This window comes from Bufo bufo, chromosome 4 (genome assembly GCF_905171765.1).
Source record: "Bufo bufo chromosome 4, aBufBuf1.1, whole genome shotgun sequence".
Taxonomy (NCBI): Eukaryota; Metazoa; Chordata; class Amphibia; order Anura; family Bufonidae; genus Bufo; species Bufo bufo.
In genome coordinates this window covers 142,545,503-142,559,201 of record NC_053392.1, presented here as the reverse complement: position 1 = coordinate 142,559,201, position 13,699 = coordinate 142,545,503, and positions in this window count along the sequence as shown.

Here is a 13,699-nt window from a genome sequence, read left to right as displayed (position 1 = left end):
CGCCACTGGCCAATAACCGCCTCTTATGGTGTGTGGTGTCAGTTGGAGCAGAGTGCATAAGAAGCAGAGTGCATAAGAAGCGCCGCCATTACATGCACAGTGACAGAAATTGCTCTCAGATACACACTGCAGCTGCTGCCAGCAGTATTAGCCAGCACCACCAATCAGTGACAGCAATAATTGCCAGCCATCAATCATTGCCACCAGTCACAGTAACAGCAGTCAGTGCCAGCCCTATCAGCCACCAGTCACAGTGCCAGTGGTCTCAGCACCACCAGTCAGTGCCAAGCGTATTAGCCACCAGTCACAGTGACAGTAGTTTCAGCACCACCAGTCAGTGCCAGATGTATCAGCCACCAGTCAGTGCCAGCCCTATCAGCCACCAGTCACAGTGCCGGCCTTCTCAGCACCACCAGTCAGTGCCAGCAGTCAGTGTGAGCTGTATCAGCCACCAGTCACAGTGCCAGTGGTCTCAGCACCACCAGTCAGTGCCAGCCGTATCAGCCACCAGTCACTGTGCCAGTGCTCTTAGCACCAGCAGTCAGTGCCAGTAGTCAGTGCCAGCCGTATCACCCACCAGTCACAGTGACAGCAGTCTCAGCATCAACAGTCAGTGCCAAGTGTATTAGCCACCAGTCACAGTGACAGTGGTTTCTGCACCACCAGTTAGTGCCAGCTCTATCAGCCACCAGTCACAGTGCCCGCCGTATTAGCACCACCAATCAGTGCCAGCTGTATCAGTCACCAGTCACAGTGCCAGTGGTCTCAGCAACACCAGTCAGTGCCAGCCGTATCAGCCACCAGTCACAGTGCCAGCAGTCTCAGCACCACATGGCACTGCCAGTCGTCTCAGCCACCAGTCAGCGCCAGCTGTTTCAGCCATCAGCTGCAGTCTCAGCACCACCAGTCAGTGCCAGCAGTTCGTGCCAACCATCTCAGGCACCAGTCACAGTGCCCACAGTCTCAGCACCACCAGTCAGTGCCAGCAATCAGTGCCAGCAGTATCAGCCACCAGTCACAGTGCTAGTATTACAGTAAGAGAAAATATTATAAAATTATAAAAGTACAAGCCTATATTACTTGGACTTTTTACTAACAACATGCCACCCAAAAAAAAGGACACATCAAGTAGGACAAAAGACACAGACAATGAAACCCTACATAACCAAATTCTCCTGGAGAAACAGTCAAGTCAGCAAGTAAAAATCAAAAAAAGAAAGGCTGAAAAACAAAGAAAAAAACAAGCAAATAGATCAATTCAAGAAATACAATGTGGTTAAATTATCTTACTATTTAATATAGACTGTTTCTACTAATGTTTATACACTACTGTTCTAGCGCCCGTTATTATAACGGGCTTAATGTCTAGTTATCCTATAATTCTTGTGGAACACCTCAAGGGTTAACAAAGTATGTAACATCAGTTTTGAATAATTTTTGGGGTGAAGTTTCTAAAATGGGGTCATTTATGGGTGGTTTCAATTATGTAAGCCCCTCAAAATCACTTTATAACTGAATTGGTGCTTTTTGAAATTTTGTTGAAAATTTTAAAAATTGCTTCTAAAATTCTAAGCCTTCTAACGTTCTAAAAAAATGGAAGTACAATGTGTCACGAGAAAACAATCGTGTCCAGTTTAGCTGAGTAGCGGTAATCCCATAGAAGTGAATGGGATCGCTGTACGAGTTGCAAAAATGCATTTAAAAAATAATAATAATTTAGGGCCCATTCATTTCTATGGGATCACTGCTACTCTGCTATCCTGGCCCCGACCAGTGTCACCATCCAGCCGTACACTAGAGGGGTTGTCTTATTCAGGTAGGAGCCGCTGCAGCTCTTACAACCCCTGGCGAGTAGCTGATTTTGCTGGGGGTTGCCAGTCATACCCTCTGCAACAGCTGGAATAACATTCATTTAATGGAGACTTAGTATTATGAAGCGGCCGTGTATGTCTGTCCATGTAATATCCGGGTGGCTCAGGTTCACCAGAGTGGAAGCTGCTTTTAGCATATCATGAAAATAAAGAAGAACAGACTGCAAACTGGGTCTTTACTGGTAACAGTACAGACTGGTAATCTCAGTGAAGGTGTATCCACCATAACATTTATATTGAGCACGATATTACAGTAAATGTGCCCACTGTATAATATTTATCACACAGGTATTAATGGTTAATAGTGTATTAATGGGCTAGATGAAAGGTCAGAAGTCACAGAGGGGTGACATACATAGTGATGTCATAGTAGTGTATGAAAGGTCAGAAGTCACAGAGGGGTGACATACATAGTGATGTCATAGTAGTGTATGAAAGGTCAGAAGTCACAGAAGGGAGATATACATAGTGATGTCATAGTAGTGTATGAAAGGTCAGAAGTCACAGAGGGGAGATATACATAGTGATGTCATAGTAGTGTATGAAAGGTCAGAAGTCACAGAGGGGATATATACATAGTGATGTCATAGTAGTGTATGAAAGGTCAGAAGTCACAGAGGGGTGACATACATAGTGATGTCATAGTAGTGTCTGAAAGGTCAAAAGTCACAGAGGGGTGACATACATAGTGATGTCATAGTAGTGTATGAAAGGTCAGAAGTCACAGAGGGGTGACATAGTGGCTATTATGACATCACCGAGTTCTAGACAAAAGGTGGCTGCTCAGGAGACATAGGTGTGATTGTGAAGAGAGGAGAAGGCGCGCACATCACTCCCCTGCGACTAGTTTCCTTGCTGAAAAATGAGGATTCTACTGCTGCTAGTTATTTGGACATATGTATCCTGCCGTCCACTACCTCCATTTGAACTTCCTTCAGGAATGGAGACTGATCTGGAGGAGTCACCCAGTAAGTGTCCTCCATGTGTATAGTATGGCGTTTATAAGATGAGAGTAATACATGCATTGTCATCCGGTTTTTATGTTCAGTGTGAATAGGGTTGCCACCTTTTCTTCAAGCCAAACCCGAACACTTTAGCACCTCGCGGCAATTTTTGGGTATGTATACTTTTTTGTAAGTATACACTATGCACATATTTTGTAATGAAATAATAGATACCCCCCACAAAACATGTCACTGGTTACCTGTGGCATTTTTTTTATGGGGGCATATTTTATGTGCAATAATAACAAGTGCCTTGCTCGGGGCGGGCAAGGCACTTGTTAGTATTGCACCTAAAACATGCCCCCATAAAAAAAATGCCACAGGTAACCAGTGACATGTTTTGTGGGGGGCATCTTATATGTGCAATAATACATATCATCCAATACAGACATCCAAATTTCATGTTAGTGCAAAATCCATTTTATTGATAGTTGTCGTCCAATCAATTAATATTTTTTATTAAAGGGTGTCTGTCATCAGAAAAAACGTTATGTTATGTAGCTGACTGACATTAGTGATGGGCTGATGTCAGCAGTACATAACTCCCTGCCTGCCGCCGTTCTATTAAAATAAAGACTTATAATATGCTAATGAGCCTCTAGGTGCTATGAGGGCGTTGCTGCAGCACCTAGAGGCTCCGTCTATTCACCCTTTGGCAGTGGCACGCCCATGTCCAGTTGATTGACGTCCGAGTTCTCCTCTTCGTCCCGTAAATCCCGCGCCTGCACCGAATACTAAACGGGACGGCGCAGGCGTGGGATTTACGGGATGAAGAGGAGAACTCGGACGTCAATCAACTGGACATGGGGGTGCCACTGCCAAAGGGTGAATAGACGGAGCCTCTAGGTGCTGCAGCAACGCCCTCATAGCACCTAGAGGCTCATTAGCATATTATAAGTCTTTATTTTAATAGAACGGCGGCAGGCAGGGAGTTATGTACTGCTGACATCAGCCCATCACTAATGTCAGTCAGCTACATAACATAACGTTTTTTTCTGATGATTGACAGATTCAGAATCAGAAACCTGTTTAAACACTTACACACTTCAAATGTTTTATATTTATACCTTTTTAGAAGTGACAGACTAGGACAGGTGTCAGGACTCAGGAGTCAGGACTGTCTTCTTGGTCACAGTTGAAAAATGAAAAACCACCGCTGCAAGCACTGTCTGCAGGCAGGGCACAGGGCTGGGCAGTGGGCACTACTGTCTACTTGAGCAGGCTGCTGGACAGGACTAGTCTAAAGAAGAAGAATGATTTCAATTCTCCCACGGAGCTCTGCTCCCTGCCTCTCTCTCTGATGTCACTTCCTGTGGACCTGACTTCCTTATCAGAGAGAAGGAGGGAGGGACTGGGAGGCAGAGGAGGAGCGAGGGAGACTGAAGTGAACTGAAGCTGCTGAACAGTGAGTGAACACAGGCAGCGCTCTGACTGAGTCTGAGGCTGCGCAGTGCGCACGCTGCCTGGCATCACTGTAGAGTAGACTAGAGGAGGGAGGGACTGCCTGTCACTCAGGGAGCGCTGCACTCAGCTGATCCCCCGGCCGCCGCAGTGAGTGACAGCTTATGCGATCAGACACACTGCAGTTTGAATGAATCCTGTGCCCGGGTCTAAGAAAGGCTTGTACCCGGACACAGGATTACAAACCCGGACTGTCCGGGTAAATCCCGGACGGGTGGAAACCCTAAGTGTGACTAAGACTAGGACTACACCTGGAGGATTTATTAAAGGCTGTTCTCCAGTTTTCCAGCATACAAAAGTCTTAGTTTTTCTGCAAGCCACATTTTGCACAAAAATGTGCAACTTTTTGTGATTTGTGGCCTACAAATGGAGTAAGTTATAGCAGACATCTATGCCAGATCATTTACCTTTACTGGTACATGGACAGCAAGAAAACACACCAAATGTATTATGAGGCCTTTACTTAAAATTTAGCAAATATTACTCCAGCACATTCCTTATTAAGACCAGCATAGGAACTGACAGTCTTCATAAATATCCCCCAGATTTCTTCTCTCACACTACAAAATAAAAAATACTGTGAAATTGCTACTCCTAGGAATACACTGAGTAACATCGGTTAGGTGATCTGCTGTAAGTCACCGAGAAGTGATGTGATAACTGTTATGACATCACCGGGTTCTAGACAAATGTTCAGGAGATGTAGAGGTGATTGTGAGGGAAGGTGAAGGAGAACACGTCGCTCACCTGCGATTAGAGTTTTCTTTCTAAAATAATAGGAGTTTTGTTGATTTTATTTGCTCATCATATAGAGCGCAGATCACTCAGAAATCCCTCATTATGATGTCAGTTTCTACGCTGCTCGTAAAAAATGAAGGTTGGTTTGGGCAGCAAAGGTAGTTCTTCTTTAAGACAATTTCATAAATGTGTCCTAATCGGCATCCCTAGTTATATGACTTATTGTTACTGTTATTCTTAGGAACAACGTGGATGCTAGACATCGAGATGAGTACTGAGCTGCTCCCGGACATGAAATTCGGAGTGATCGCGGCTATTCCACTCTTTATCCTCCTCGTGTTCCTGGTAGTATTTGCCATCATCGTCTACTGCACGTATGTAATATTTCACTTTACGTATAACACTGACATTACTAATCCACTCCTGAGATCTAAGTCATTATTACAGATGTGACAGATCTTACAATCTTAGATAAATCACACAATGTCGCCTTCCTAGCCGCACATTCGGACATCACACACTGCACAGAACTGCTCTCTCTATATATGTATACTATAATAATGTCTTTGTGTTTATTACAGGTTTTGCCGCAAAAAGACAGAGACCTGAAACCATCACAGCCCTGCTCAGGCCACATTCATCATTTATAAAGTGACACGTTAGATTAGCAAAAATCGGCCTGGGATTTAAAGGATAACTGTCACATTTATTTATTTTTTTCAATATTGGATTTTGGTGATTAATATCACCTTGTTTGCCATGTTTTAACTTTTGGCTCTTTAGTAAATAACTCCTGAAAACCACATTTATGTCCCCAGTATATGCTATTCTTACCTAAGATTAAAATCAGGTTCCTATGACTCATCCGTCTTCCAATTGTGCTCAGATGGAAGACGAAGGACACACAAGGAGGCCGTCCTCCTGCGTGCGTGCGCGTTCATGTTGCTGGCCGGAACTGACAGCGAAGCAGTCAGCTGCTGCTGGCTTGTTGCTCCGCCTCCTCTCTTGTCTTGAGGAGGGAATGTAGTACGCTCATGTGAACGGCGGCTCCACCCTCAGGGCTCCAGATGGCGATCAAAATGGTCGCCAATGCGACTTAGAATTTAGAAATGGCGACCAGACTTTTTAGTCTTGTCGCCATTTGCGACTAGGCCCGCCGCTGCAGCTCTGCAGTTGAATACAGCGGCGGGCACAGGAGATGATAGTTCTCTGCCTGCCGCCGATGTTCTTCTCAGCAGCGCAGTGCAGAAGGGGTCTCTCCCTCCCCCCTGTGCTGCTGCCACCGCCAATAAGAAGAGAGACAGGAGGAGGAGGGGAGGGGCTGTGGCCACTGCGCCACCAATAAAGATAACTGACCTGTTAATACAAATACAGGAGGCGGGTGCCGGAATCAAATAGCCGGCACTAGATCTTTATAACAGGGAGCTGTGATCCGCTGCAGTTACCCCCTCAGGTGGGGTTAACTGGTGCGGCACCTGAGGGATTAACTGCAGCGGATCGCAGCTCCCTGTCATAGAGGTCGGGTGCCGGCTATTTGATTCACCCGCCTCCTGTATTTGTATTAACAGGTCTGTTATCTTCATTGGTGGCGCAGTACGTCCCCCACCTAACACCCCAGTATAATAAACATTGGTGGCGCATTGCGCCCCCCCCCCCAGTATAATAAACATTTGTGCGCAGTGCCAATGAGGGTTAAAAAATAAAAAAATATTAACTCCCCTCCTCCAATTGATCGCGTAGCTGCCGGTCTCCTCTTCTTTCTTTAGGACCTGTCAAAGGACCTGTGGTGACTTCACTGAGCTCATCACATGGTCCATTACCATGGTGATGGATCATGTGATGGACCATGTGATGAGCACAGTGACATCACCACAGGTCCTTTTCCTCACAGATGAAGACAGAAGAGAAGCCGGGCTGCGCAAACAAGTGGATTAAGGTGAGTTACTTTTTTTTTTTTTTTTAACCCCTCCAGCCCTATTTTACTTAGCATTCTATTTTTAGAATGCTATTATTTTCCCTTATAACCATGTTATAAGGGAAAATAATTACATCTACACAACCTTGAACCCAAACCTGAACTTCAGTGAAGAAGTTCGGGTCTGGGTACCACAGTCAGTTTTTTATCACTTGCGTGCAAAACACATTGCACCCACGCGATAAAAACTGAACAACGGAACGCAATCGCAGTCAAAACTGACAGCAATTTGGTACCTACTCGCGCGGGTTTACCGCAATGCACCCGGGACGCATCCGGAGACAAAACGTGATGCCCGTCTGAAAGAGGCCTAAGGCTACTTTCACACTTGCGGCAGTGTGATCCGCCAAGCAGTTCTGTCGGAACTGCCTGCCGGATCCGCTGATCTGGATGTGACTGAAAGCATTTGTGAGACGCATCCGGATGCGGATCCATCTCACAAATGCATTGCAAGAACGAATCCATCTCTCTGCTTGTCATGCGGACAGACGGATTCGTCTTGTATCTTTTTACATTTGTGCAGACCGGAAGGACGGATCGGGCATTCCGGTATTTTGAATGCCGAATCCGGCACTAATACATTCCTATGGGGAAAAATGATGGACACGGCATTCAGGCAAGTCTTGTGTTTTTTACGCCGGAGATTAAACCGTAGCATGCTACGTTTTTTTTTTTTTGCCTGATCAGTCAAAATGACTGAACTGAAGATATCCTGATGCATCCTAAACAGATTACTCTCCGTTCAGAATGCATTGGGATATGCTTTTTCAGTTCTTTTCCAGTATAGAGCCCCTGTGACGGAACTATATGCTAGAAAAGAAAAACGCTAGTGTGAAAGTACCCTAAAATATTACGTTTAAATCCCCCTTTCCCAATTTTACCTATAAAATATATAAACAATAAATAAATAAACATATTACATAGCGATGCGTCTGAAAAGTCCAAACTATTAAATTATTAAAAATTATCTCCTATGCGGTGAGCGCCGTAACAGAAATAAATAAATAAAAACCATGCGATTCGCCATTTTTTATTCACCTTGTCATCCCAAAAAATAGGATAGGACTGTTCTATTATGGGCCCAATGTTTCATAAAATGCAGAATGCACACGGCTTTTTTTGGTGTTTTTTTTTTCCGCGTAGTATTGAGTATCGCAATACTTTCTTATGGTGACGAAAGCGAATCAAAATTTTTGTATCGAAACAACCCTACGCCGATCTGATCGGCGTAGAGTTGTCACGATACAAAAATTTTGATTCGGTTTCGATTTGGCGACTAAAAATTTTATTTGGCTCCTAAATTTTTCAGTTCAGGAGCCAATGGCTACTAGGTATTTTTTTTAGTCTGGAGCACTGACCCTGAGTGCAGTAGGTGTGCCGATCTCTGTCACGCCCACTTTGCTATCATCTGATTCTAGCAGTAGACCTGTTGCGCCTCCTCGGGTTCCTTCTGGTGAGGTGTGCGGGATTCTTGCAGTCTGTATAAGTGACAGGCTGGACGTGAGAGCGGTGGGCGGCTGGGAGTCTCATGTGTCAGGTGATGTGGCCTGGGTGATGCCGTAGTGGGACATGTCTCATCAAACTCAAAGTGACAGGTTCCCCGCCCCTTTTTCACACCATAACCTCTCTCAGAAACGCCCTAACCCCGCCCAGATCCGCCCATTTCTTCCCCCTAATCGCCCCAAACCACGCCTAAATGCCTCCCACTTTGATATGATTTTTATATAATTTTATATGGTTTAAAATAAATTTGATATCAAATGATAAGCTTTTTATATCTTTTTATAAGTCTTAATCACATTTATAACATTTTGATACGGTTTTATACCACTTTTATGTCATTTTGTGATTTGATATGATTTTGATATGCCTTTTATATATTGGCATGCCCGCACATGTCCAAAAGACGTATACTACACGGCCGGGCGTCTTTTAATTATAATAGCAATGATAAAAAATCAAGGATGACAAAATTGTAATCATTTTAAAAAGGTTTATTAATTTAATTATAATGCTATAACATGTAAATTAAAAGCACTCTTATATCTGCAGCCTTTCATATACAGCTTACAGTGTATGTATGTCTATGAAAAGTAAGTTCAATTTAACTTCATTGTAAGTGCTTGAGTGTAATTTAACTCTCTGTGAGTACCTGAGTGTAATTTAACTCCCACCACACTGGACAGCTGAGTCAACACACTGAATTTGAATTAAAAAGCTGAAATGACTTACCTGAAACTCACAGTCCAAATCAAACTTTTAATTTCCTACAAGACCACACACATGAGTTTCAGGTCGCAGCTGTGACAAACTGAGATGTGTTAATTTTCTCGGGATCTGTCTATAGCACCTGAAACTCACGGTCCATACATCCTAACATGAAACTTTTTATTTCCTACAAGACCCCCACACATGCATTTCAGGTCACAGCTGTGACAACCTGAGAGGTGTTAATTTTCTCAGGATCTGTCTTTAGCAGATTTAACACAAAAACTATTGGTAACGCCGCAACAGCTGCTGCAAACACTAAGCAGCATGTATCCATATTTTTATAGCATCTCTTTTCAGGAAACAAAATGATTGTGATTGGCTGTATCACCGCCACCACCTATTGCCTATGCTAATGGTAAGAAAACCCAGGCAGGATCTGTATATATACATGTGGGCAGAGCACCACAGGGCATAATCATTTGACATTGATGCTCTGCAAGAAAACTTATTTCAAGGTAAGAGTATCGCCATATGACCCTTCTTTTTACTATTTTAAACATGCCTTTTTAAAATTCTTTATTGATGCAATATAACACGCAACATTTGACAAATTTCTCCGCAATTATTACGTCGGGTCGTGTCATGCATTTATCTATGTATCTATCTAGCCTATCTATAGAACTTTCCATCTACTGTATCTATCTCTCTATCTATCTATCTATCTATCTATCTATCTATCTATCTATCTATCCACTTTATCTATTTAACACAGTCTGAAAAATGGTTGTAATATGTAATAGCTATATGGGTGTATTAACTGCTTATAACGCCCGACTATTTTTATATACATGTATAATTTTGTTATTTCACAATGATTATTGCACCGCTATATACCACGCATTTATTTGGACTGTATATTATTTTTGTTTTTTATAAAATAATTTACAATATTCAAGTTGTTTTTAGATGTCAGCTTACCAAGATACTTTATGGGGCGATTATATCATCCCTGATGCTCAAATGATTATAGCGGAGGAAGACTTTTATGAATCATTCATCAGCGACAGCTGCCCGCGAATGATTTTAGATGCCGCCGCATGCGGTCCGGCGTCAGCGCAGCAACATATTTCAATCGACGACGATGACTACATGACTACGTCGCTGCAACAGGCCGGTAAGCGTAACCGTTATAATCTTTTATTATATATATACATAGTTTATAGCGGCGCTTGTTATATTTCATATATGTTTATTATAGACGAGCACATTGATAACATTCTAAGAACCTTGAACGGGGTTACCGGTGGAGAAAATACAACGTATTCAAGCGCGGCGTGTAGTACCACCAACAATTCTGACAAGCTAAAGGAGAACAAACCGCCGGCTATTATCGATCTATCTACACCAACGCCGGCTGCCGTAAAACATCGGCGCAAGCGCCCCAATCAGAGTAAATAGCGATCCACATTGTTGATGTAGTCTATTTTTAAACACTGTCTATATTTCTAATGCACTTTTTAAAATCGCAGCGCTGAAAAGAAAAATGTATACTTTTCATGATCTAACGGATCTCACGGACGATGATTTACAACAGCAGCATGAGCGTCCCAAACAGAGTAAGGCGTAACCCGTATTGTCGATGTATTCTAATTTTAAGCATTTTCTATAATCCTAATATGCTTTTCTAAAATCGGGGTTGAAAAGAAAAATGGACGCTACCGGTGTTTCCAGAGCGCGGTCAAAGAAATCGAACACGATCGGTAACGTTCTCTGACTACCTCTGAAATAACAACGTCTATATCTGTAAAGAATAAATCAAGGTAACGGGACTAACTGTAGATTTCTTGAAAACGTTTCACTTCCAACGAGCTTTCTCAATTCTGAGTGACTGTACAAGAATTCTCTGGGAATAAATAACTTCTGGCCGCTAGTGTTTACGCTATTTTGGAGGGGGCCGCTTTGAGCGACGCCGTGTTATTAGCGAAAGCCCAACAACTGCATTGCGATTTACAAATACCCGAAGGGCTAGAGAAATTGTTAAGTTTGAAAAATATTTAAACATAACAATTAAAGTTTTGTATCACAATAGGGGCCAGTGGCGTTATTATCATACAGGCCACACTACTAAAGAAAAGACAGTTTATATACTGCATCATGAAAATCATTATTACGGCATTAAAAATCTAAAAGCTTTTATCGGAGCCAAATATTCATGCGTCCGGTGCTGCTCTGTATACAACAATAAACGCCAATACGGCTGTATACAGTTTTGCAACGCGTGTAAGCGGACGGATTGCGTTGATCAGGACGATAATATACGGTGCCCGATATACATGGTGCTTTGTCGTTCAGGGACATGCTTTGAAACGCATAGAAATCTATCACTTAGTGATAACGCGTTTTGAAAAAATATTTTTTTTTTTGCGGTTTTTGTTACAGATATATAGACTGGGGCGCTGAGCACAAGTGTAGCGGTTAAAAATGCAGCGTCTGCGGCGGGCTGGTTCGCAAATTTGACGACCACATCTGTTACATGCAGCCTTACAACCCCAAACAAGCGACTGACAAGTACATCTTTTATGACTTTGAGTGCATGCAAGAAACAGGCATACATATACCCAATTACATTTACGCGACTACATTATACAGCCCTAATTCATGGCAATTTAGCGGTAAATCCTGTACGCGCGATTTTTATCGACGGTAAGTTTTCCGGCTACACGTTCATAGCGCATAATGCCGGTCGTTACGACGCTTATTTTGTTATACAGGAGCTGATCAACGAAAAATTTTAAATTGACATTATAAAACAAGGCGGCCGGTTAATGTGCGTTACTCTGACTGATTTAAAAATTAGATTCATAGATTCGTTTAATTTCTGTCACGGATGGTGTTGCAGAAAACTGGAAGTTATAAATAAACATCCGTCTGACTTGATCCCAAACTAAGGAGCATATGGGTGAGCCCTATAAAACCCCTAGAGCTCTCCCTGACTGCTATCCCCATGCAAAGATCTTTATGATAGACGATTGCATGCCCTCGTACCTAGACTGTGTGACACCAGAAAACCCTATAATAGTGAGGGGACACTACCACCGGCTCCCTGCACTTAATACGGAGGAAGTCAGGGTCACCTAGAATCAAGCCAGCACGGAAACACAAATAAAGGAAAAAGACTTATCTGAGGAACCAGCAGTTGCAGCCTCTAGCAGTGAACACAATCCAGGAAGTAGTATAAACCGCAAAGTGAGGCAATATGGGAGGGAATATAAAGGGAGGCAATCAGTGTAAATAGATGACAGCTGGGAGAAGGGAAAGAGATGACAAAGTGAAACCAAAACAAAGAACATCATGCAAGAGGTACAGAAGAACGTCTGCCAGAGCTTCTCAGAGAGCTGGCGGTGACAATTTCATACCGATGAAGTTCAGTAAGATGCCCGAAGCTATGGGCTTTTCAGGCACCAAGGGTCACTTCCCGCATTTTTTTCAATATGGAAGAAAATCTAAATTACATAGGCGTCGTCCCGGATGCGCGGTATTATTACGGCTGCGATTACATGATGCCCGACGAGAAAAAAGAATTCATGGTGTGGTACAAAGAACATAAAAATGACACCTTTAATTTTCAGGAAGAGCTAAGAGCTTACTGTAAGCAGGATGTTGAGGTCTTGAGAAGGGCTTGTGAATGTTACAGGGACACGATTATGGCCATGACTGAAAAAAAAGTGACGCAATACTTTAAACGTGAAAAGAGAGATACAGAACAGTCACTAAATGTATCGACACATTTCAACTTATCACGTTGGCGTCAGTGTGTATGGCTATGTATCGGTTTAAATTTCTTCCCGAAAATACCATAGTGATAGTCTCTGCAGATATTTACCACAAGACCCAGAAACGATTCTCAACACCCGCTATACAGTGGCTCATGTACATTGAACCCACTGATGATATTTCCATACAACACTCCTTAAAGGGCGGTGAAAAAAAGGTTGGTAAATACTTTTTGGACGTCTATGCGATTGTTTACGGCAAACAAATCGTTTTTGAATTCCGGGGATGTTTTTATCACGGTTGCCCCGGGTGCTATAATGAACACGATCGCAATGATCTTACCAAATAATCCTACGGGCAGTTGTACCAATCCTTCCTAGTCAGGAAAAGCCAACTACAGAGGCAGGGGTTTACGGTCCACGTTCTGTGGGAACACGAGTGGAACGAAATGATCTCGAGTGATGAGAAACTTTCTGATTAAAATAAATTTGTTAATAAAACTAGGATGTACCCCGTAGGACACCCAGAAATCATTTATGAACATTTTGGGTATGTCAAAAAATACTTTGGTATTGCCAAAGTTAAAGTATACCCGCCCAGAGATTTATTTTTTCCGGTCCTGCCCGTAAAACTAAATAAAAAACGAATGTTTCCGCTATGCTACA